Source organism: Narcine bancroftii, chromosome 2 (assembly GCF_036971445.1).
Source record: "Narcine bancroftii isolate sNarBan1 chromosome 2, sNarBan1.hap1, whole genome shotgun sequence".
NCBI lineage: Eukaryota > Metazoa > Chordata > Chondrichthyes > Torpediniformes > Narcinidae > Narcine > Narcine bancroftii.
Genome location: NC_091470.1, coordinates 324,415,109 through 324,440,496, shown reverse-complemented (window position 1 = coordinate 324,440,496; position 25,388 = coordinate 324,415,109). Strand labels below are relative to the sequence as shown.

The following is a 25,388-nucleotide window of genomic DNA, read 5'->3' as shown; positions in this document are numbered from 1 at the left end:
CCAACTTCACGAAAACCAACAAGGTCGGGTCAGATACAGTAATGAGCTCTCTGAACCCTTCTCCATTAACAATGGCGTGAAGCAAGGCTGCGTTCTCGCACCAACCCTCTTTTCAATCTTCTTCAGCATGATGCTGAAACAAGCTATGAAAGACCTCAACAATGAAGACGCTGTTTACATCCGGTACTGCACGGATGGCAGTCTCTTCAATCTGAGGCGCCTGCAAGCTCACACCAAGACACAAGAGTAACTTGTCCGTGAACTACTCTTTGCAGACGATGCCGCTTTAGTTGCCCATTCAGAGCCAGCTCTTCAGCGCTTGACGTCCTGTTTTGCGGAAACTGCCAAAATGTTTGGCCTGGAAGTCAGCCCGAAGAAAACTGAGGTCCTCCTTCAGCCAGCTCCCCACCATGACTACCAGCCCCCCCACATCTCCATCGGGCACACAAAACTCAAAACGGTCAACCAGTTTACCTATCTCGGCTGCACCATTTCATCGGATGCAAGGATCGACAACGAGATAGTCAACAGACTCGCCAAGGCAAATAGCACCTTTGGAAGACTACACAAAAGAGTCTGGAAAAACAACCAACTGAAAAACCTCACAAAGATTAGTGTATACAGAGCCGTTGTCATACCCACACTCCTGTTTGGCTCCGAATCATGGGTCCTTTACCGGCATCACCTATGGCTCCTAGAACGCTTCCACCAGCGTTGTCTCTGCTCCATCCTCAACATTCATTGGAGCGACTTCATCCCTTACATCGAAGTACTCGAGATGGCAGAGGCTGACAGCATCGAATCCATGCTGCTGAAGATCCAACTGCGCTGGGTAGGCCACGTCTCCAGAATGGAGGACCATCGCCTTCCCAAGATCGTGTTATATGGCGAGCTCTTCACTGACCACTGAGACAGAGGTACACCAAAGAAGAGGTACAAGGACTTCCTAAAGAAATCTCTTGGTGCCTGCCACATTGACCACCGCCAGTGGGCTGATATCGCCTCAAACCATGCATCTTGGCGCCTCACAGTTCGGCGGGCAGCAACCTCCTTTGAAGAAGACCGCAGAGCCCACCTCACTGACAAAAGACAAAGGAGGAAAAACCCAACACCCAACCCCAACCAACCAACTTTCCCTTGCAACCGCTGCAATCGTGTCTGCCTGTCCCGCATCGGACTTGTCAGCCACAGACGACCCTGCAGCTGACGTGGACATTACCCCTCCATAAATCTTCGTCCACGAAGCCAAGCCAAAGAAGAATTAATATTCTTTTGGTTTAGATGGACAATGTAGACTTTACATTATCAGTGAATGTATACAACCAATCCAGACAAATTAATCATAATTGTTGAGTTTTGGCAACGCTAATGTGAGAAATATTGGCAGTGAGTTTGTCCATCTCTTGGCAAGAGTTCTCCAATGATGAGCCTTACAATTAGGAAAGCAATGCAGATGATATTCTGTGAAACCAAGAGCTGTGTTTTATATCATATTCAAACAAAAGACATCCACAGATCAGGAATCCAGATAAGAATGATCAACTGTTTCCCTTCACAGATGTCATCTGATCAAGAATTTCTCCAGCAGTTTATGTTTTGTTGGCAATTCCAAATTACTTCCTGCTGTTACCTGGCCAATGGCAATATGTGCTGCTAGGGTGCAACACTTGAGTGGATAGAATTGTTCACTCAAATCTAATTAGAGCTCGAAATAATCTTGAACAAGGAAAAGTGAGGAACACACACCTGCATATAGCAGATCAGTTCATGTTTTCATGACAGCAACTTGTACTTGTCAGACATAGGAGCAAATTAGGCCATTTGGCCCATCAAGTCTGGCTGATGTATTTATCCTCTCAATTCCATTCTCCTACATTCTGCATTTAACATTTAAAGCCCTTATTAATCAATAGCCCATCAACCTCCACTTGAAATGGCCTCTACAGCTACCTGTGGCAACAAATTTCACAGCATCTCCACCCTCTGGCTGAAGAAATGTCTCCCCTTTCTCTCTTCTAAAGCAACATCCTTTTTTTCTGAAGCTGTGCACTGTTCTTAGATTCTACTACTACGTCCACTATATTACTGTAAATATTCAATGAGATCTCCTGCCTCACCCTTCTAAACTTCAGCAAATACAGACCCAGATGCATCAAATGTTCCTCATAGTTTAACCCTCTCATCTCTGGGATGACTCTTGTAAACCTTCTCTGGGCACTCTCCAATGCCAGCTTATCTCTCATTAGATGAAGGGGCCAATAATACTCCGTGTGTTTTTTTTTTAAACTTTATTTAAGATTTTATAACATGAATAACAGGATTACATTAAAAAAAATTAAGAATAAAATAATAAAATTACAATACAGTATCAGTAATCTAAATAAACTATACCCTCCCCAATAATTATTACACATTAATAACCCAATTCAAATTAGTCCAACCCCCCCTTCCCCCCCAAATAAAGAGTGAAGAATTAATAGTTAATAATATATGTGAGAAAAAAAACACTTACAAAAAAAACAAAAACATAACCGATTAAAATACTAACACAAAGAGAAGTAATTAATACTAAAATATCAGACTTAAAAAACATATTTAAATCAAACAAATGCATATATTTAACGAACAGAGTTAAGATGAAACATAGATTTAACTCAAACTTAATATAAAAAATTAGTAAAGTTAGGAACATTGTCTATCAAAAATTCTTAAACAATAATCAATTCTTTAAAAAAAATTGTAGCGTGAGAAAAAAAAAGATGAAAAAAAACTTTCTCTATAGAGATAAACCTTCACCAAATATCAACTAACTTCACATCTATCATCATATTAGTCACATAAACCACCATCTTAAAACAAAATTCAAACCTCATTAAGCATTGTAAAATTCAATTTTAGTACTCTTCCACCATTTTTCCCTTTTACTCTTGAATAATTATCCAATAAAAGCTCCAATACCACATTTAAATATTCCCAATCATTACGTTAAAATTCAGATATCCAAATAATAAAAACATCTACAACGAAATCTATATCTTCAACAAATGGAGCATAAACCACAAACAAAATTCAAGCCTCATTAAGAATTGTATAATTCAATTTATAACTTTCACCATTGTTCCCTTCGTTCTATAACTAAAATAGCAAAATAATATACACCAGAATTACCACTCCTTTCACCTTAAAGTTAAAGAAAAAATATTAAAAAAACTTATCCATCCCATTCACATTTAAATTTCAAATATTCCTTATCTACTGAATAAACTTTACAAAAAAAACACATCCGTTTTTAGTTTTTTAAACAATCAAATACTTTCTTATGCTTTTTTTTTATAAACACAAAAAAAAAACCATTCACTCTTTAATAATAACAAAAAAAAAGAAAAAAAAACGGGTAGGAGGTTAAAAATACCCCCTCCCGTCTAAACCGCGCAATGCGGTAACTCCCAAAAAAAAAATGGGTGTGAGATAACTCACACGTAGCAGATGACTTTCAGGAAATAGTGCCTATCCAGTTCTCTCCCCCATCTCTCACTTCATCTTAAACTAACATCATCATTATTTAATATTCCTTTTTTTTAACAAAAACATTAGAATAAAAAAGAACAACTCTTTTAATCAACTCCAACTGCCGAGTCACCATTACAACCATTCCTTCTTGGAGCACGGCTCTTTTCTTCCATCTCTTGTCTCCTTAGAGATTGCGGCGGACTACGTCTCTGTTGAAACTGAGTAATAGGCGGCTCTTGAGCAAATGGTATAACTTCCTTTGGAGAATCAAAGAACTTTGGTTGGTAACCATCTTGAAAAACCTTCAAAACAACTGGATATCTCTTTCTTCTTCTTTGGCTTGGCTTCGCGGACGAAGATTTATGGAGGGGGTAAAAAGTCCACGTCAGCTGCAGGCTCGTTTGTGGCTGACAAGTCCGATGCGGGACAGGCAGACACGATTGCAGCGGTTGCAGGGGAAAATTGGTTGGTTGGGGTTGGGTGTTGGGTTTTTCCTCCTTTGCCTTTTGTCAGTGAGGTGGGCTCTGCGGTCTTCTTCAAAGGAGGTTGCTGCCCGCCGAACTGTGAGGCGCCGAGATGCACGGTTTGAGGCGTTATCAGCCCACTGCCGGTGGTCAATGTGGCAGGCACCAAGAGATTTCTTTAGGCAGTCCTTGTACCTTTTCTTTGGTGCACCTCTGTCACGGTGGCCAGTGGAGAGCTCGCCATATAACACGATCTTGGGAAGGCGATGGTCTTCCATTTTGGAGACGTGACCCATCCAGCGCAGCTGGATCTTCAGCAGCGTGGACTCGATGCTGTCGACCTCTGCCATCTCGAGTACTTCGACGTTAGGGATGTAAGCGCTCCAATGGATGTTGAGGATGGAGCGGAGACAACGCTGGTGGAAGCGTTCTAGGAGCCGTAGGTGGTGCCGGTAGAGGACCCATGATTCGGAGCCGAACAGGAGTGTGGGTATGACAACGGCTCTGTATACGCTTATCTTTGTGAGGTTTTTCAGTTGGTTGTTTTTCCAGACTCTTTTGTGTAGTCTTCCAAAGGTGCTATTTGCCTTGGCGAGTCTGTTGTCTATCTCATTGTCGATCCTTGCATCTGATGAAATGGTGCAGCCGAGATAGGTAAACTGGTTGACCGTTTTGAGTTTTGTGTGCCCGATGAAGATGTGGGGGGGCTGGTAGTCATGGTGGGGAGCTGGCTGATGGAGGACCTCAGTTTTCTTCAGGCTGACTTCCAGGCCAAACATTTTGGCAGTTTCCGCAAAGCAGGATGTCAAGCGCTGAAGAGCTGGCTCTGAATGGGCAACTAAAGCGGCATCGTCTGCAAAGAGTAGTTCACGGACAAGTTTCTCTTGTGTCTTGGTGTGAGCTTGCAGGCGCCTCAGATTGAAGAGACTGCCATCCGTGCGGTACCGGATGTAAACAGCGTCTTCATTGTTGGGGTCTTTCATGGCTTGGTTCAGCATCATGCTGAAGAAGATTGAAAAGAGGGTTGGTGCGAGAACACAGCCTTGCTTCACGCCATTGTTAATGGAGAAGGGTTCAGAGAGCTCATTGCTGTATCTGACCCGACCTTGTAGGTTTTTGTGCAGTTGTATAATCATGTTGAGGAACTTTGGGGGACATCCAGATACTGGATATCTAAAGGTTGCTTTATAACCTTTCTTCCTCAACTCTTTAGCAGAGTTGAATTCCCGTCATTGGAACATAACTTCTTGACTCAAATCCGCATAGAAGAAAACTCGATTATTTTGAATCATCAAGGGTGATTTTCTCTGTTGTGCATTTCTAATAGCCACTCGTAAAATTATTTCTCTGTCGTAAATAGGTCTTCTACGCAAGGCTCTGTGAGCACGTTCCAGTATTATACCTTCCGGGAAATGTTCTTGACCCAGCACCTGCGGAATCCATTCAGTAAAAAATTTTCTTGGGTCTGGTCCCTCCATTCCTTCCGGCAAACCAATAATCTTTATATTGTTCCTTCTGGATTGGTTTTCCAAATAATCAATCTTTTTCACCAAATTTTTATTTTGAGTTTGTAAATCTTTGCCCATTTTGGTCATATCTGAAATTTGATCTCGTATTTCGTCTATATCTTCTTCACACGAATTAAATTTATCTCTCACTTCAAGCTTAAAAGCTCCAAACTCAGCCATCTGTTGAGAATTTATTTCCATCAGAGTATTGAACCTAGTACCAAGTTCAGTCATAATCTTAGATAATCCCTGCATTGTATAAGATAATTTAGATTCAAGATTCACAAGAATCTTTTCAAATGGAAGAGATTCTGACTCAACAGATTTCTGCTTCTTCTGCATAACCAAAGGGTCTTCTGTTGCTTCCTTCATTCTGGTTGCCTTCCTTGTAGTATAGCTGCATGTGGAAACCCCAGCCACAGCCCTTCCAGCAGTGACTGGAGGATGCTGGCCGGGATTTTCCCCAGTCCATAATGTATTAATTTCTCCCAGTACATCAAGTTGTATAGGTTCTTTTATCTCAAGAGGTGCAGTTTGCAGTGCCACGGCTACAGTTGATAAATGCCTTTCCCCAGCCGGTACTTCAACTGATGTTACTACAAGTGGTTCATTCATAACATTGCTGTCAGATGCTACTGCACATGTGCGAACCTGAGTAACTCTTTGTTCTAAAGGCTGTTTGGCGCCCTCTTTAGAGGGCTCTACCGATGTAACATTGATCTCTACATCTGAAAGCTGTACCTCTCTCCTGGGATCCATTTCAGGCTGAGTTCCGGTGTCTTTCCTATAGGTAGGTTCCAAAACTTGAACTTTTGGAAAATGTAGTTTTTTGATGATCTGTTGTCGTTTTTTTTTGCTCTTTTCCACCAAGTGTACCATCATAAGTTAAATTAACAGCACTGAAGTTATCTAAACTTTTAAAGAATTTTAACGGGCATTTCTAGACAAAACAATAAGATAGAGTCAGGAGAGGACTGGAAGGCACGTCTGATCCTTACGCCATCTTGCCACGCCCCCCCAATACTCCGTGTGTTTTGACTAAAGACTCAGCATTACATTATTACTTTTATATTCTAGTCCTCTCAAAATGATTGCTAACATTCCACTTCTCTTCTTATTGTTTACTCAACTGGCAAATGAACCTTTAGGGAATCGTGCTCTGGCACTCCCAAGTCCCTTTGGGACTCTCTCTACTTCTTTATTCTTAAGAGACATGTTCTGATTGCTTGCCAGTTGCTAGCAGTGTTCCACATGGGTCAGTACTTTTTATGTTGTATATTAATGATTTGGTTTATGGAATGAATAGCTTTGTGGCCAAGTTAGCAGATGATAGGAAGGTAGGTTTTGGAGCAAGTAGTGTAGTGTAGAGAAAATACAGAGGCTGCAGAAAGACCTAGACAGATTAGGAGAATAGGCAGAGAAGTAGCAATTGAAATATGTCAGAAAGTGTACAGTGATGCACTTGGATAAAAAAATATAAGCAAGCAGATTATTTTTTAAAGTGATGAGAACATTGAAAATACACAGATGCAAAGGGATTTGCGAAGAAGACAAATGCAATGGTGGCATTCATTTTAAGAGGAATAGAATTTAAGAGCAGGGATGTGATGTTGAGGCCTCACTTGCAGGGTTCAAGGAAGGTTCACAAGGATGATTCCAGGAATGAAAGGAGCATTTGACAACTCCCAGCCTGTATTCATTGCAATTTAGGAGCATGAGTGGGAAAACCTCATTGAAACATTTGGAATGGTGTGGACAGAGTAGATGTAGAAAGGTTATTTCCCATGATTGGGAGAGCCAAGGACTAGAGGGCACAACTTCAGGATTAAACAGAAATTACTTAGAACTGAGATACATAGGGTATGTGCGGTAAATCTATGGAATTTGTTGCCACCGCCAGTTGTGGAGGCCAGGTCAATGTGTGTATTTAAGGCAAAGATTGATAGGTTCTTGATTAGAAAGGGCATCAAAAGTATGGGGAGATGGCCGGACAGTGGTGAAAATATCTTGAAAAGTTATGAGACCAAATTTCATGACTTGTTCATGACAATAAATTCTGATTATGAAAATGGATCAGGTCATGATGAATGGCAGGGAAGACTTGATGGGCTGAATCTACTCCTGCCTTATGATCCTATTCCTTATGCCAAGGAGAACTACTCTATACTTCCCTGCATTGTATTCCATCTGCCTCTTCTTTACCCATCCTCTCAGCCTGTAAAGGTTCTGCATACATCCTGATTCCTTAGTACTATCTACCCACCTCCCCATTGATCTTCGTATCATCTGAAAATGTGGCCACAAAACCCTCAATTTAGTCATCTAAATCATTTACATATTGTATAAACTGGAAAGGAACAGACCCAACATTGGCCTCTATGGAACACCACTAGTCACTGGCAGCCAACCAGAAAAGGTCCTCTTCATTCCCACTCTTTACCTTCTACCAGTCAGCCAATCTTCTATCCATGCTTGTACTCTTCCCATAATATTGGTGCCTATTTGTAGCAGCCTCATGTGCAGTACCAATGCATTCACAATCTCTTCAACTACATCCTTCAGAATCCTGTAATCCTTCTGATCCAAATGACTGTTCCACCTTCTGCATTTTACCTTTCCAGGTAACTTCTCCTTAGGAATAGTGATCATACTTATTTTTACTCTTGCCTCTTGTTGGATGCTACCAGTTGCCCCAATAATCACAAGGACAAAGACTGAGGGAAACGATAGGCTTTATTATACAAGAGACTGCTGGCCTGGGACAAGGCTAGGGAAAATGAGGAAAGGGAGAGGGGACTTGACCTTTATGGCTTGGGTCACATGGGAGGAGACCAAGGAGGAGTCAAGGAGAGGATGTCATCAGGAGGGTGGGCCAGTCTGTATACACAGCCATATCACAACACCTCTTTTACACTACAGGTACACAATCCTTTATCCGGAACCCTTGGGAGGATAGTGTGTTCTGAATTTTGGATTTTTCCGGATTTCGGAAAGCCAGATTTAAACCCACCTGAATTGTGCTGCCACATCCACCCACACCTCCTAGTTGCGCTGCCACACCCCCCCCCCCAACCTCACCAGCCCAACTCGCACTGCTGGTCTCCTGGCCGCCCACCAACTCGTGCTGCCAATCTTGCCCCCCCCGCCAGCCGCCCTGACTCACGCTGGTGGTCTCTCCAACCCCTCGCCGACCCGACGCGCTGCAGGTCTCTCCCTCTCACCAATCTGACTTACGTTGCCGGTCTCCCGCCCACCCGACTCGCGCTGCCGATCTCTTTCCCCCCCCCCCTCCCAGCGGCCCGACTCGCACTGCCGGTCTCTCCCCCTCACCAGCCCAACTTGCACTGCTGGTCTCCCACCCTTGCCCGCCCGACTCACTGCCGGTCTCTCTCTCTCACCGGCACGACTCGCACTACCGATCTCCCACCCACCCGACTCACACTGCTGGGTTCCCGCCCGCCCAACTTGCACTGCCAGTCTCCTGCCCGCCCGACTCGCACTGCTGGTTTCCTCCCCCCTCACCCGCTTGACTCATGCTGTCGGTCTCCCGCCCACCGTCTCTCTCCCCTCGTGCTGGATTTTGAAGCTTTCCGGATTTTAGATGTCCAGATAAAGGATCGTGTACTTGTACATATCTGGAAAAGCTATTGGTATCCTCTTTTATGTTATTGGTTAACATCTTCATATTTAATCTTTTCCATCCATTATTGTTAGTTGTCTTCTGTTGGTTTTAAAAGCTTATAAAAACTCCAGCTTCTAACGAATTTTTGCAATATTATATGTATTCTCTTTTGCTTTTATCTTGTCTTTTACTTTCCTTGTCAACCATAGTTGTCTTAACAAGGCTACAGATGCTGTAATTGTAGAAAACACACTGAAATGCTGGAGGAATTCAGCTGGCCTTTTCAGAATTTATAGGAGACAAAGATATATTGCCAACATTTTAGGCCTGATCCCTCCTTCAAGGAAAATTCAGAAAAGACGGAAGCAGGATATATCAGAAAGTCTTTGAATTCAAGCAATGAGGGAGAAATCCAAACCAACAAAAGGTATTAATTAGATAATGGACAGTGAGAATTTATCATGTCTGTCCGAAAGGAGACAGGGACAGAGCCGAGATTCTCAACAAAGTGATCTCCCAGTCTGCATCCAGTCTCTCCAATATAGAGACCACAACAGGAGCAACGGATGAAGTAGTTGACCCCTGCAGATTCACAAATGAAATGTTGATTCACTTGGAAGGACTGTTTGGGGCCCCAAATATTGCTGAGCGAGGTGGTGTGGGCACAAATGGAGCATCTCCTGTGGTCACATGGGTAGGTTGAAGGGAAAGATTAATGGGCAGGGAGGAGTGGACAAGGGAGTCACAGAGGGAGCGGCCCCACATTGCCATACTGGCCAATTTCTAGGTGCGGTTTAAGGTAACTACGTTGTTTCCCACACTGCATCTATTTAAATACAATGCCTTCAGTCCTGTATTCTCCATCCTACTCTCATTTGTTAATTTCTTATTCTTTGAATTTTATTGTCCTACCTTTTATTCTGGAGACTCTATAACCTGTCCAGTGCTTCCCTTTCTTTTGTCTTCCTCTCCATGTCCAATTAATAGTCTGTTGGTCTGTACTCCTGCCCATTCTTCCCTTCTATCCAGTCTTTTAATTCAGTCACCTGACTTTTTTTGTCAAGCGGGTGAGGGGGGAGAAAAACGTCAGTTTTATATATATATGTATAGCAGACATCAGACAGTTCAAAGAACCCTTGTGGCCATTCCCCTCAACAATAAGTTATCTATTTTAGATACTATTGGGGGGTGATCTACCAGGGACGTCATTATGCTCACATCTCTGGCACAGAGTCTCGCCCTTTGACTCAGAAGGGAGGGAGGGGGAAGAGGAGGACTATGGTAATTGGGGATTCGTTAGTCAAACAAATTGGAGATTTTTTGAAAGAGATCAAGCCTCCTGGATGGCATGTTGCCCACCAGATGCCAGGATCAGAGATGACTCTGATCAAGTCCACAACAGCCTCAGGCAGGAAGGTGAACAGCTAGATGTTGTGGTCTATGTGGGGACCAATCAAATAGATAGGAGTAGGGATGAGATCCTGAGGAGGTAATATAGGGAGTGAAGAAAGAAGTTGAAAATCAAGACCTCAAAAGTGGTAATCTTGGGATTGCACGGTAGGAGAAGGAAAGTGTAGCAGGTGAATGTGTGTATGAACTGGAGCGGGCCCAATATCCTGGCAGGCAGTTTGGCTAGAGCTGTTGGGGAGGGTTTAAACTAGTTTAGCTGGGGGATGGGAACCAGAGTGCAAGTTCAGAGAATAGGACAGAAGGTCAAAAGCATGATTCAATGCCCTGAGTTTGTGAGGAATGACAGACAGGAAAGGAAACATAAATGTAGTCATAGGGTTTAAAATGTGTCTATTTTGGCACCAAGAGTATTAGGAATAAAGGAGACAAACTTTGAGTATAGATCAGTACAAGTTGTGGCCATTACAGAGACATGGCTGGTGGAAAGATAGGATTGGCTGGTGCAAGTACTGGGGTTTAGGTGTTTTCAAAGGAATAGCATGGGAAGTAACAGAGTGGGGGGGGGGGAGTAACATTACTGGTCAGGAATAGTATCACGGTTATAGAAAGGGAGGATACTGCAGAGAGAGTATCTACTGAGTCAATGTGGATGGAAGTCAGAAATAGGAAGAGAGCAATCACTCTACTGGGAGTAGTCTCTACATCTCCAAATAGCCCTCAGGACACCTAGAAACAGATGAACAGGCATATTTTGGAAGGGTGCAGAAATTACAGGGTTGTTGTTATGGGAGACTTCAATTTCCCTAACATTGACTGGCACTTCCTGACTGTGAGAGAGAGAGAGAGAGAGAGAGAGATGGGCTGAATTTGTCAAGTGTGTCTAAGAAGGATTCCTAACACAGTATGTGGACTAGCCGATGAGAGGACAGGCCATACTGGATCTAATTCTGGGTAATGAACTTGGTCAGGAGGGGGATCTCTCAGTGCGGGACCATTTTGGTGAAAGTAACCACAACTTCCTGAGCTTTAGCATTGCTATGGATAAGGATAAAAACAGACAAAATGGGAAAGTGTTTAATTGGAGAAGGGCTAATTACATTGGAATGAGGAAGGAATTAGTAAGAGTAAATTGGAAACATATGTTCAAGAGAGGAAGCACAGAACAAATGAGGAAGTTTAGGGATCATTTGTGCTGGGTTCAAGAGTGTCCCACTGGGATAGAGAAAAGATAGTAGGAAAAGGGAATCGTGGTTGACAAAACAGGCAACTAGTTCAGAGAAGAAAGCATACATTAGATTGAGGAAGCAGGAAACAGGAAGGCTCATGAGAATTACATGGTAGCCAGGAAGGAACCTAAGAGTGAAAGGGGCATGAGAAGGCCTTGGTAAGTAGGATTAAGGAGAACCCCAAGGTTATGTGAAGAACAGAAGAATGATGAGAATGAAAGTGGGACTGCTGAAGGTTAAAGGAAGTAATGTGTACCTGGAAGAGGAGGATGTTTGTTGGGGAGGTCCTAAATGAATACTTTGGTTCAGTATTCACAAGAGAGAGGGACCTTGGTTAGGGTGATGTTGGAATAGAACAGGCTTGTGTGCTGGACAATGTGGAGATTAAGGAAGAAGTGTTAGATCTTATTAAAAACATAAAGATTGATAAGTCCCTGGGTCCAGATGCAATATACCCAAGGTTGCTGTGGGAAGGGAGAGAAGAGATAATTGGTGCATTGGCTATGATCTTTGAGTTTTCCTTGGTCATAGGGGAGGTGGCAGAAGATTGGAGAATGGTAAATATGGTCCCTTTGTTTTTAAAAAAAAGGTAATAGGGAGAATCCTGAGAATTATATACCAGTGAGTCCTATGTTAGCAGTGTGCAAACTATTGTAGAGAATTCTTAAGGATAAAATTTATGATCATTTGGAGAAGTACAATCTACTCAAGAATAGTTAGCATGGATTTTTGAAGGAAAGGTCATGTCTAACAAGCCTAATTGAGTTCTTTGAGGGGGTAACAAAAGAAATTGATGAAGGGAGGGTAGTAGATGTGGTCTATATAGATTTTAGTGAGGTATTTGACAAGATACCCCATGAAAGACTCATTCAGAAAGTCATGGGATCCACAGAGCGTTGGCTGTTTGGATTAAAAATTGGCTTGTATGTTGAAAGCTGAGAGTAGAAGTGGATGGAAAATATGCCACCTGGAGTCAGTGGCAAGTGGAGTTCTGCAAGGATCTGTTCTGGGACCCTTGCTCTTTGTAGCTTTTATAAATGACCTGGATGAAGAGGTGGAAGGATGATATGAAGGTTGGAGGAGTTGTGGATGGTGCTGAAGGTTGGCAATATGTTACAAAAGGATATAGGCAGGATGCAGAGTTGGGAAGAAAAATGGCAGATGGAGTTCAATCCAGATAAATGTGAGGTGATCCATTTTGGAAGGTCAAACCATAAGACTGAGTACAGAGTTAATGGTCAGATGCTTAACTGTGGAGGAACAGAGGGACCTTGGAGTCCTAATCCATGCATCTCTCAAGGTGGCTGCAAATGTCAATAGGATAGTTAAGGAGGCCTATGATATGTTGGACTTCATTAATGGGGGATTAAGTTCAAGAGTCTAGAATCATGTTTCAACTCAACAAAACCCTAGTGGGATCACATGTAGTGTATTGTGTTTCGTTCTGGTCACCTCATTACAGGAAGGATGTGGAAGCTACAGAGAAGGTGCAGAGGAGATTTACCAGGATGTTACATGGATTGGAAAACAAGTGTTATGAGGCAAAGTTATTAGAGATTGGATTTTTCTCTTTGGAGTGCAGAATGATGAGAGGAGACTTAGAGGTCTACAGATTCTGAGAGGCATAGATGAGGTGGACAGCCTTTTTTTTATATACACCGAGTTGTGGGTGCCTGGAATGCATTGCTAGAGCTGCTGGTGGAGGCTGAAACATTAGAAGCATTTAAGAGACTGGTTAATGGTCTTTCCCAGGCACATGAATGAAAGGGAAATAGAGGATTATGAGGTAGGAAAGGTTTAGTACATCTTTGCTAGGAATATATAGGTCGGCACAACATCGAGGGCTGAAGGGCCTGTACTGAGCTGTAATGTTCTATATCTTTACCCACTATGGACATGCAAGGCCTGCTGAGTTCCTCCAGCATTTCTCTGTTTTTACTACAATCACAGTGTCTGGAGACTTTTGTGTTTCATCATCCCTTTTCCTTTATCCATACTTTTCCAGTCTGTTGAACCCAACCGCTGCTATTTAGTTTAAAGCACTATCTACAACTCTAGTTATGCAATTCATACTGGGCTGTAGTCCCAGTACGGTTCGTGGAGCCCATCCAATTGGAATAACTCCCTCCTTCCCCAATGCTGGTGCCAACATCCCATAAGTTCACACCCACTTATCCCACATTTAATTCACTAATCTTATTGAAATATGGAAGTCTGCAGATACTGTGATACAGATACAGAAATGCTGGAGGAATTCAGCGGGTCTCACAGCGTCCATAGAAGGTTAAGGTGTATTACTGACATATCAGGTCTGATCCCTTCCTCAAGGTATGAGTGAAAATAGACTATCAGGCCCAAAACATCAGTAATACAGCTTAACCTTCTATGGATGCTGTGAGACTGGCAGAGTTTCTCCAGCATTTCTGTGTTTTGACTTATCAACCCTGTGCCAATTTGCAAGTGGCTTACTAGCAATCCAAAGTTACTACTTTTGGGTCTGCTTTTTAATTTAGTCCCTAGCTCCTCAAATTCCCTCAGCAGTACTACCTTTGCCATTATTACTCACATGGATCACGACAACTGGATTTTTCTTTCTCCAAATTTCTCTGCAGGTCAGATAAGATTACCCAAAACCAAGCACCCAAGAATCAGGCTGGCAACATAGCCTTCAGTGTCTATTACCCTGATTACTCTATCTCCAAATACTGCTACATTTCTCTTCTTCTTGCACCCCTCTCCGTCAGGTTGCTTATCCCTCTTGTAGTATCCCACTCTCTTCTGCACAGGGAGCAAGAATCTCTGGCCTGATGGGCAAGCTCAAAGACAGTGGCTTCTCCAGAATTACCTCTTGGATACCCCTACCTGCCTCACTAACAGTTACACCATCTTGTCCCTGAAAATAGACTAAATTTGAAGCAGTTAATTAAATAGATGTAACTGATTCCTAAACCAGTATTCAAGTAACTCTCCCATTCCCTGATGTATCACAGTATTTGAAGCTCAGTTTCCAGGACATCATCTTTGAGCCCAAGTTCCTTAATGTAAATGAGGTCACCTGAAATCACAACAGGATCCATCAGCTCTCACGTCTTGCAGTTACACACATTGCCTGATCCTGAATCCCTACCTTATTTAATTAGTTGTAATTTGGTGTCTTTTATTTAATTACTATGTTGCCAGTAATGTGCAAACCCACCAGTCTGTCTGAGTGGTCAAAGGGGGGAGGGTTAATGGTCTTTCCCAGTTCCCCTTGAAGCCTCTGGAGCCAAAGTCTCAGCTATATAATCTAACAATGACCTACTCACACAATGGCCATTCCAAAATGGCTGCTCCACCTGACCCTACCTGCCTTTTGATGGCTTCTGGTAGGTTATCAATTAGCCAGTTACCAATTAGCTAACAATCAGCTGACTTACCTCAAACTCCTGCAGGTATTGTGGACAGCAAGGAAGGCTTTCAAAGCTTGCAAAGGGACTTGCACCAACTGGAAAAATAGGCCAGAAAGTGGCAAATGGAATTTAATGCAGAAAAGTGTTGCATTTTGGAAGGACAAACCAAGATAGGACATACATAGTAAATGGTAGGGAACTGAAGAATGTGGAGGAACAAAGGAATCTGAGAATTCAGAGACATAATTCTCTGAAAATGGCGTCACAGGTAGACAGCATTGTGAAGAAAGTTTTTGGCATCTTGGCCTTCATAAATCCAAGTATTGAGTACAGGAGTTAGGATGTTATGGTAAGGTTGTATAAGACATTGGTTAGGTCAAATTTGGAGTATTGTGTGCAGTTCTGGTCACTAAACTATAGGAAGGACATCAGTAAGATTGAAGGAGTGCAGAGAAGATTTACTAGGTTGTTGCTGGGTTTTCAGGAGTTGAATTACAGGGAAAAATGAAACAGGTTAGGACTTTATTTCTTGAGGCATAGAAGGATAAGGGGAGATTTGATATTGGTTTACAAAATTATGAAAGGTATAGACCGAATAAATACAAGTAGGCTCTTTCCACTTAGATTGGGAAAGATAAATACAAGAGGTCATGACTTTAAGGTGAAAGGGGAAGGATCAGGGGAACATTGGGGGAACTTTTTCCACTCAGAGAATGGTGGGACTGTGGAATGAGTTGCCATCTGATGTGGTAAATGAATGCTCACTCTTTAAAATAAACTGGATAGATGCATGGATGGGAATTGTTTGGAGGGTTTATGGAATGGATGCAGATCAGTGGGAGTAATGACATGTTTTCAACACAGACTAGAAGGGCCAAGTGGCCTGTTTTTTTTTGTGCTGTAGTGTTCTATGGTTCTAGGTGAAACTCAGACACACAACTGGATTCATCTTTTCATGGCTCTCGCTCTTGATCCATCTTGAAGTCTCAAACTCCTACAAGTTAATATTACAAATCTACCAAATTTCATCCAAAGCTTGCATAAGTATATTATGCTAATAGCAAGCTTTAACTCTTAAATACTCCTTTCTCAAGGGAAAATATTTTGGAATTTCACAAGAAAAATAGCAAAATGATGGTTGTTCATTGACTTGAAACTTTGAACAAAGAGAAGCTGGAGGGACTCAACAAGTTAGGCAGTACCTATGGATAGAAATGGTCACTGTTTCAGGTCATGACCCTATATCAAGATTAAAGTAGGAAGAGAAGAAAGAAAAAGTGAGGGCAGGAGAAAATGGGTGGCAAGGAATCAAGTCATGATCAAATATTGATCAAAAGGTGCAAGGGGTGGAGAGACATGTAGAGCAAAATCACTTCTTGGGGGGGGGGGGAGAGAGAAGTGAAAGAGTTTGAGAGAAAAGTGAGAATAAGAGTAGTGGAAACAGTGGTACCAGATAGAGGAGGGTGATTTAAAACTGTCCAGGAGAAATATGGCATGTTGTTCCACAAGTTTACATTTGGTTTCATCCTGGAAATGGATGTCCAAAGTCAGACACATCTGTGTGGGAATGGTGAAGAGAATTAAAATGGCTGGCAACAGGGAGTTCAACCTTGGCCCTAAAAACAGCTCAGATTGCAAAATGATCATCTAATCTACATTTGGTCTCACTTATGTAGAGGAGGCAGTAGATTAGTTTGCCTGAGGTGCACATAAAATTCTGCTTCACTGGAAGGACTGTTTATGGTCTTGGATGGATGGGAGGGAGGGAGGGAGGATATACTGAATTTCAGTTGGGAAGTTCAGACCAGGGATTCACTAAGAAACTGGTACCCTGTGTAAAGCAGATAAGGTTGGGAAGGGGAAGATGTGGCTGCTGGTGGGATCATGTTGGAAATAGGTGCAAGTGTGGGAGGGTGGAAAATGAGGACCAAAGGGATGATACCCTTGGTCTGTTTGGGGAAGATGCAAGAGCAGGTGAGAGAACATGAGGAGTTGCAGGTAAGGGCTTCATCAATAGCTTCAGGAAGAAGCCACTTTTCTTGAAGAAAATTTTCAGATGAGCTGGAGTGGAAGGCTTCATCCTGAGGAACAAAAGTACAGGGCTCACTTGCCCTCAAAGATATCCCTATAATCCAAACATCTGATGCTCTCCCTTCTAAACCAGCCCTTTAGCCACATATTAGATTACCATGTGGCACAGGGAGCAATCCAAGATGACAACTTAGCGTTTTTAATTTGTACTCAGCTCCCTAAATTCTCTAGACAGTACCTCATCAGTCCTCCTGCCTGTCACTGATACCAACAAGGACAACTTGCTCTCCCCTCTTCAGAATGTCCTGCCCTCGCATCAGGGAGAAAAAAAAAAACAATCCTGGAACTTTGGTCACAGCCACAGAAATTCCCAATGCCCCTGATGATATGTTGAACAGAGTCATTGATAATGCCAGCCATTAGATGCTGCTGTTGTCCCAAAAGACCATCCCTTTCTATCCCCAACAATATCCAAAATGACATAGCCACAGGATACTCCTGTATTACCTACCTTCCCCACCCATCAAACCTGGCTAAACCCATGGTGTGATTAGAACATAAGACAATAGGAGCAGAAATAGGCTATTCAGCCCATTGAGTCTGCCCCGGCATTTAATCATGAGCTAATCCACTTTCCCATTTAGCCTTCAGCCTGGCATTCACCCCATAACCTTAGCTAATCAAAAACATAAATCTTTGCCTTAAATGCACCCATTGACGGCCTCCATAAACACCGGTGATGACAAATTATAAAAACATTAAAAGCAGGAGTCCTAGAACAGATCCCTGCAGTACTCCACTAGTCACCGACCTCCTGACAGAATACTTTCCTTCCACTACTACTCTCTGCTTTCTTCCTATGCCAATTAGTTATCCATACACCAATTTTCCATTGATCCTGTGACTCCTGAGCCTCTTGTAGGGGACTTTGTCAAATGCACATCTACCACCCTATCTTCATCAATTTATTTTGTTACCTCCTCAAAAAAATAAATTAGACAACCTTCCCTTCACAAATCCATGCTGATGATCCTTAAGTAGATTGTACTTCTCCAAATGCTCATAGATCCTATTCTTAAGAATCTTATTCACTGGTCTACAATTATCAGGATTCTCCCAATTACCTTTTTTAAACAAAGGGACTACATTTGCCATTCTCCCATCCTCCAGCACCTCCCCTGCAGCCAAAGAGGATTCAAAGATTATAGCTACTGCCCCAACTATATCTTCTTTCACTTCCCATAGCAACCTGGGGTTAATCATGTCTGGCCCCAGAGGCTTATTAATCTTGAAGTTTTTAAGAAGATGCAACACTTCCTTAATCTCCATATTGTCTAGCACACAGGTCTGTTTAATTTCAACCTCACTATGATCAAAGTCCTTTTCTGTTGTGAATACTGATGCAAAGTATTCATTTAGGAGCTCCCCAACTTCCTTTGCCTCCAGGCACATGTTGCCTCCCTTATCCTTTTGTGGCCCATCTTCATTCTCATTATCCTTCTGTTCTTCACATATGCAGAGAACGCCTTGGGGTTATCCTTAATTCTACATGCCATGGCTTTCTCGTGCCCCCTTCGAGCTCTTCTAAGTCCTTTCTTAAGCTCCTTCCTGGTTACCATATACTTCTCATAAGCCCTTTTTGTTTCCTGCTTCCAAATTCCTCTTAATGTTGTCTGATCTATTGTGTCAGCCACTGTTCCCTTTTCCTATCATCTTTTCCTCTTTCCAGTGGGACAAACCTATCTTGAACCCTGTGCAAGTGGTCCCTAAACTTCCTCCACATCACTTCTGTGTTTTCACCCTTAAACATCTGCTCCATTTTATTCTCGATAATTCCTCCCTCATCCCTTCATAATGAGCCCTTCCCCAGTTTGACAGTTTATGTCCTTTTCCATAGCTGTGTTGAAGCTCAGGGAGTTTGGTCACTTTCACCAAAATGCTCCCCACCTCACCAGGTTCATTCCCCAGAACCAGATCCAGTAATGCCTTTCCTCTTGTTGGTCAGTCCACACACTATGTCAGGAATCCTTCTTGAACGTACCTTACAAATTCAGCCCTATCTATCCCTCTTCCTATCTGTAGGTGCCAGTCAATATTAGGCAAGTTGAAATCACCTAGAACTACGACACTATATTTCCTGCACCATTCCAAAATCTGACCGCTGATCTGCTCCTCAGTGTCCCGAGGGCTATTTGGGAGCCTATGGACTACTCACAGCACAGTGATAGATCCATTCCTATTTCTGACTTCTACCCACACCGATTCAGTGGACTCTCCTCCCTTTCTATAGTCATGATACTATCCCTGACCAGTAATGCTACTTCCCATCCTATTCTTTTTAAAATACATAAACCCAGGTACCTGCATCAGCCAATCTTGCCCTTCCTTCAGCCATGTTTCAGTAATGGCCATGACATCGTAGTTCCACATACTGATCCATACTCTAAGTTCATCCCATTTATTCCTTATATTCCTAGCCTTGAAATAGGCACATTTCAAACCCTCTAACTGGCTACATTTATGTTTTATCCCCTGCCTGTCCTTCCTCTCCAACTCCGAGCACATAACATTATGCTTTTGTCCTTCTACCCTAATCTCTACCCTCACATTTAGATTCCCATCTCCCTGCCAAACTAGTTAAACCTTCCCCTACACCTCTAGCTAACTTACCTGCCAGGATATTGGTCCCACTCCAGTTCAGGTGAAGCCTGTTCTTTTTGTACAGGCAGACCTTCCCAGAAGAGATCCCAATGATCCACAAATCTGAACCCCTGCCCCCTGCACCAACTCTTCAGCCACATAATCATTTGCAGCAACTTCCTGTTCCTATGCTCTATGGCGCATGGCTCAAGCAGCAATCCTGAGACGACCACCCCTGAGGTCCTGCTTTTTAACCTCTTTCATAACTCTCTATATTCCCTCTTCAGGACCTCTTCCCTATTTCTATTTATATCATTTGTTCCCACAGGACCATGAGATCCAGCTGCTCACCACCCCCCACCCCCGAATTCCATGAATTTGATCAAAGATAATACCCTGACCCTGGCACCTGGGAGGCAACATACCATCTGCGAGCCTTAATCTTGTCCACAGAACCTCCTAACCACTTGTCTAACCAATGAGTCCTGATTCATATAGCTCTCCTCTTCTCCCCCTCTTCTGAGTAGATGGACCACCCTCTGTGCCAGAGACATGACCACCTTGACTTGGCCCTGGTAGGTCATTTCCCCCTCCCAACAGAATCAAACAGTATACTTGTTGAGGGGAATGGCCACAGGGGTGCTCTGCATTGTCTGCCTCTTCCCCTTCCCTCTCCTGATAGTCACACAGTTACCAGTCTCCTGACATTTAGGGGTGACTGTCTCCCTAAAACTCCTGTCTATCACTACCTCTGCCTCCCTCAAGATCTGCAGTTCATCCATGCACCAGATCCCTAACTCGGTTTGTCAGGAGTTCCAGCTGGATGCATCTTTTGCAGGTGTAGTCATCAGGAACAAACATGCTGCCCCTGACTTCCCACATCCTGCAACCAGAGCACTGGATTGCCCTAACCACTGCCTCCATTACCAACTCCTGTTAATTAAATTAATTAAATAAAATTCCAGCCTTACTGGATGTAAGCTCTTCCTCGGCCTCTGCTCTCTGAAGCCTCTCAAGCCAATGACTCAGAGCTCCACTCCTACCCTGTGCCACTCACACACTGGCCCACTCCTTACTGGCTGCTCTTTTTTGCTACCACTTTTGGCCATGCCAATTATCTCCATTACTCACACCCACAAATCAACACTCTGCTTAACCCTTTGCCCTCCATTGCCTTTTTAAACTGTCTCTAAACCTGGCATTCACCTCTTCAACAAGACTTTCACTTCTCTGACTCTTCCCTAATGCCATCTGACAATTGACTCCAACAACTTCCCAACTACCAACATTAGGCTAATAGATCTATCATTTCCTTTCTGCTACCTCCCTACATTTTTCAATAATGGAATGACCTTTGCAGTTTTCCAGTCAAGTGAAATACTCATTTTGGAAATGACCATTTTCACCTCTCTCTCTCTCTCTCTCTCTCTCTCTCTCTCTCTCTCTCTCTCTCTCTCTCTATACACACACAGGTTTCCCCTGCTTTTTGTAAGTTCGCTTTTTGTAAGTTCACTTTATGCCACTTCACTTTTGTGAAAGACCTACATCAGTACCTGTTTTCACAAGTGAAATAAATCAGAAGAGGATTTTTGCTTTTACAAATAAAGCTCCCCGAGCAGAGAGAGTGGTGCCGCCAAGCAACTTCCCTGGGTACTACACTCAGCATCAAGCCACCATAGCTTTGAACAGTAGATGACCCACTTCCTCTCTCCTACACTCCAGTCTCTTGTACCTCCCACCATCTCAACCTCCGACGACTCAGCCTGAACATATCATCATCTCCTCTCAACCTTCCAGTGTACTCGATGTCTTCCTGATTCTGGTAAGTGAAACTACACTGTACATATATTATTTCTACTTTATTTAGGCTGTGTATATTATTCCTGCTTTTACTATATATTAATGTTATTTTAGGTTTTGTGTGTTATTTGGTAGGTTATTTTTTGTGTCTGGGAACACTCAAAAATGTTTTCACCATATAAATTAATGGTAATTGCTTTATGCTATTTTGGCTTACAAAAGGTTTCATAGAAATGCTCTACTTTCACATAGTGGGAGATACCTGTATTCAAAATTATGATTTCTGCAAATGTTCAGGTCATTTGACACAGAATACATCACCAAACTAGCAAGTTTTTCTAAAATTGTAATTTTAAAAAGAATACAATTTATCATTATAAGCTTTTGCAGAATACTCTTTGTAAATAATCTTATGAGAGATTTATAGTAATAATAATGCTGGTGTATAAACACAAGCTCATGATAAAATAGAGTTACTGAACTATGCCAAAGGCTTACTCAATTTCCAGGAAAATAGCAGTGATAAGCATGAAACATTGTTAAGATTAAGCTGTTCTGGATGTTTATATTCAACAGATGAAAGTTTAGTCATTGCAGAGCAGGAAATAACAAAGAAAAAGAATGCTCAGCTATACTGTCAAAACAGGATTAAGTGAGGTTATCTTCTTGATTATTTATGGTCTTTGTTTAGTCTGCAATAGACATTTTATAGTTGGTCTGATTCTAAAAATGTAAACATTCGAATTGAAGATCAAGTAAATGAAATTGCCACATCCTGAAATAAAGACTAAAAAATTCCTCTGAAGAGGTGAATGAGAGAATTTTTATCGGATCACATTTGAATGAAGGCCAACATGCCACAATGCAAACTATATAACATAACATATAACATAACAATTACAGCACGGAAACAGGCCATTAGGCCCTTCTAGTCTGCACCGAACCAAACACCCCTTTCTAGTCCCACCTCCCTGCACAATGCCCATAACCCTCCATCTTCTTCTCATCCATATACCTGTCCAACCTTTTCTTAAATAATACAATTGACTCCGCCGCCACTATTTCTCCCGGAAGATCATTCCACACGGCTACCACTCTCTGAGTAAAGAAGTTCCCCCTCATGTTACCTCTAAACCTCTGCCCCTTAATTCTTAACTCATGTCCTCTTGTTTTAATCTTTCCTCCTCTTAACGGAAATAGTCTATCCACATCCACTCTGTCTATCCCTTTCATAATCTTAAATACTTCTATTAAATCCCCTCTCAACCTTCTACCCTCCAAAGAATAAAGACCCAATCTGTCCAATCTCTCCCTATACTCTAGATGCTTAAACCCAGGTAACATTCTGGTAAACCTTCTCTGCACTCTCTCCACTCTGTTTATATCCTTCCTATAATTATGCGACCAGAACTGCACACAGAACTCCAAATTAGTCCGCACCAACGTCTTATACAATCTCAACATCACCTCCCAACTCCTATATTCCATGCAATGATTAATAAAGGCCAGCATACTAAAAGCCTTCTTCACCACCCTATTCACGTGAGTTTCTACCTTCAGGGAACGATGTACCGTCACTCCTAATTCTTTCTGCTCTTCTGTATTCCTCAATGCTCTCCCATTTACCACGTATGTCCTATTCTGATTCTTCTTACCAAAATGATGCACCTCACACTTATCAGCATTAAATTCCATCTGCCATTTTTCAGCCCACTTTTCTAAGCAGCCCAAATCCCTCTGCAATCCTTGAAAACCTTCTTCATTATCCACTATTCCACCTATCTTAGTATCGTCTGCATATTTACTAATCCAATTCACCACCCCATCATCTAGATCATTAATGTATATAACGAACAACAATGGGCCCAATACAGATCCTTGAGGCACACCACTGGTCACCGGCCTCCAACCTGACAGACAATTATCCACTACCACTCTCTGGCCTCTCCCTTTCAGCCAATGTTCAATCCATTAGACTATCTTAAAATTTATACCTAAAGACTGCACCTTCCTAACTAACCTTCCATGTGGTACCTTATCGAAGGCCTTACTGAAGTCCATATAGACAACATCCACTGCGCTACCCTCATCCACATTCCTAGTCACCTCTTCAAAAAATTCAATCAGATTGGTCAAACATGACCTTCCTCCCACAAATCCATGTTGAGTGCTCCTGATCAGACCCTGTCTATCCAGATGTTTATAAGTACTATCTCTAAGAATTTTCTCCATAAATTTACCTACCACAGACGTCAAACTTACAGGCCGATAGTTGCCAGGCTTCCTCCTTGAACCCTTTTTAAATAACGGAACCACATGCGCAATGCGCCAATCCTCCGGCACTATCCCCATATCTAATGACATTTGGAAAATTACCGCCAGAGCCTCTGCTATTTCCTCCTTCACTTCTCTCAATGTCCTGGGGAAGATCCCGTCTGGTCCCGGAGACTTATCCACCTTTATATTCTTCAAAAGCCTTAAAACTACACCTTTTGTAATCTCAAAATTCCCCATATTTACCCAATTTGCTTTTTTTTATCTCACATCTCCCAATATCCTTCTCCTTAGTGAATACCGAAGAAAAGAAACTGTTCAATATCTCCCCCATTTCTCTAGGCTCCACACACAGTTTTCCGCTCTGATTTTCTAAGGGACCAATTTTGTCTCTAGCTTTCCTCTTACCATTAACATATTTGTAGAACTCTTTTGGATTAGTTTTCACCCTGCTTGCCATAGTTTTCTCGTACCTTCTTTTAGCTTTCCTAATTCCTCTCTTAAGATTCCTCTTACATTCAATGTATCTTTCAAACATCTCCTTAACTCCATGCTTCTTATATCTAATGTACGCCTCCCTTTTTCTTCGAACCAAGTTTCCAATATTCCTTGAAAACCACGGCTCTCTCAAACCTTTTGCCCCTCCTTTTAACCTAACAGGAACATAAAGCTTTTGCACTCTCAAAATCTGATCTTTAAAAGACTTCCATCTCTCTATACATCCTGCCCATAAAACAAATTGTCCCAATGCACACCCTGCAAGTCCTTCCGCATCTCCTCAAATCTAGCTTTTCCCCAATCAAAAACCTCAATCCTCGGCCCTGATTTCTCTCTTTCCATAATGACATTGAAGCTGATGGCATTATGATCACTGGACCCGAAGTGCTCGCCAACACTAACCTCCGTCACTTGACCCATCCCATTTGCCAACAGTAGATCTAACACTGCTCCTTCTCTGGTCGGCACCTCTACATATTGTTGTAAAAAACTATCTTGCACACATTTCACAAACTCTAACCCATCCAGTCCTTTCACAGAATGTGTTTCCCAATCTATATGTGGAAAATTAAAATCTCCCATAATTACAACCCTGTGCTTATCACAAATATCTACTATCTCCCTACAGATTTGCTCCTCTAGGTCTCGGTCCCCTCCGAGTGGTCTATAATACACCCCTACAAGTGTAACCTCTCCTTTGCTACTCCTCAGTTCCACCCAAATAGCCTCCGTGGATGTGCCCTCTAATCTATCCTTCCTAGGCACCGCTGTAATATTTTCCCTGACAAGCAATGCAACCCCACCTCCTCTTGCCCCTCCGACTCTATCACATCTAAAACAACGAAACCCAGGGATATTCAGTTGCCAATCACATCCCTCCTGCAACCATGTCTCACTAATCGCTACCACATCATACTTCCAAGTATCAATCCACACCTTCAGCTCATCCACCTTTTTTACAATACTCCTGGCATTAAAATATATGAATTTCAGAGATTTCCCAATTTTTAATCCCT

At 42.4% G+C, this 25,388-nt stretch overlaps 1 protein-coding gene across 8 annotated transcripts in view; it reads left to right on the top strand.

The window, feature by feature from the left end:
* LOC138755617 (deubiquitinase OTUD6B-like) overlaps positions 1-25,388 on the top strand; it is a 295,429-nt gene that overhangs the window by 1,274 nt on the left and 268,767 nt on the right. The window lies entirely within an intron of this gene.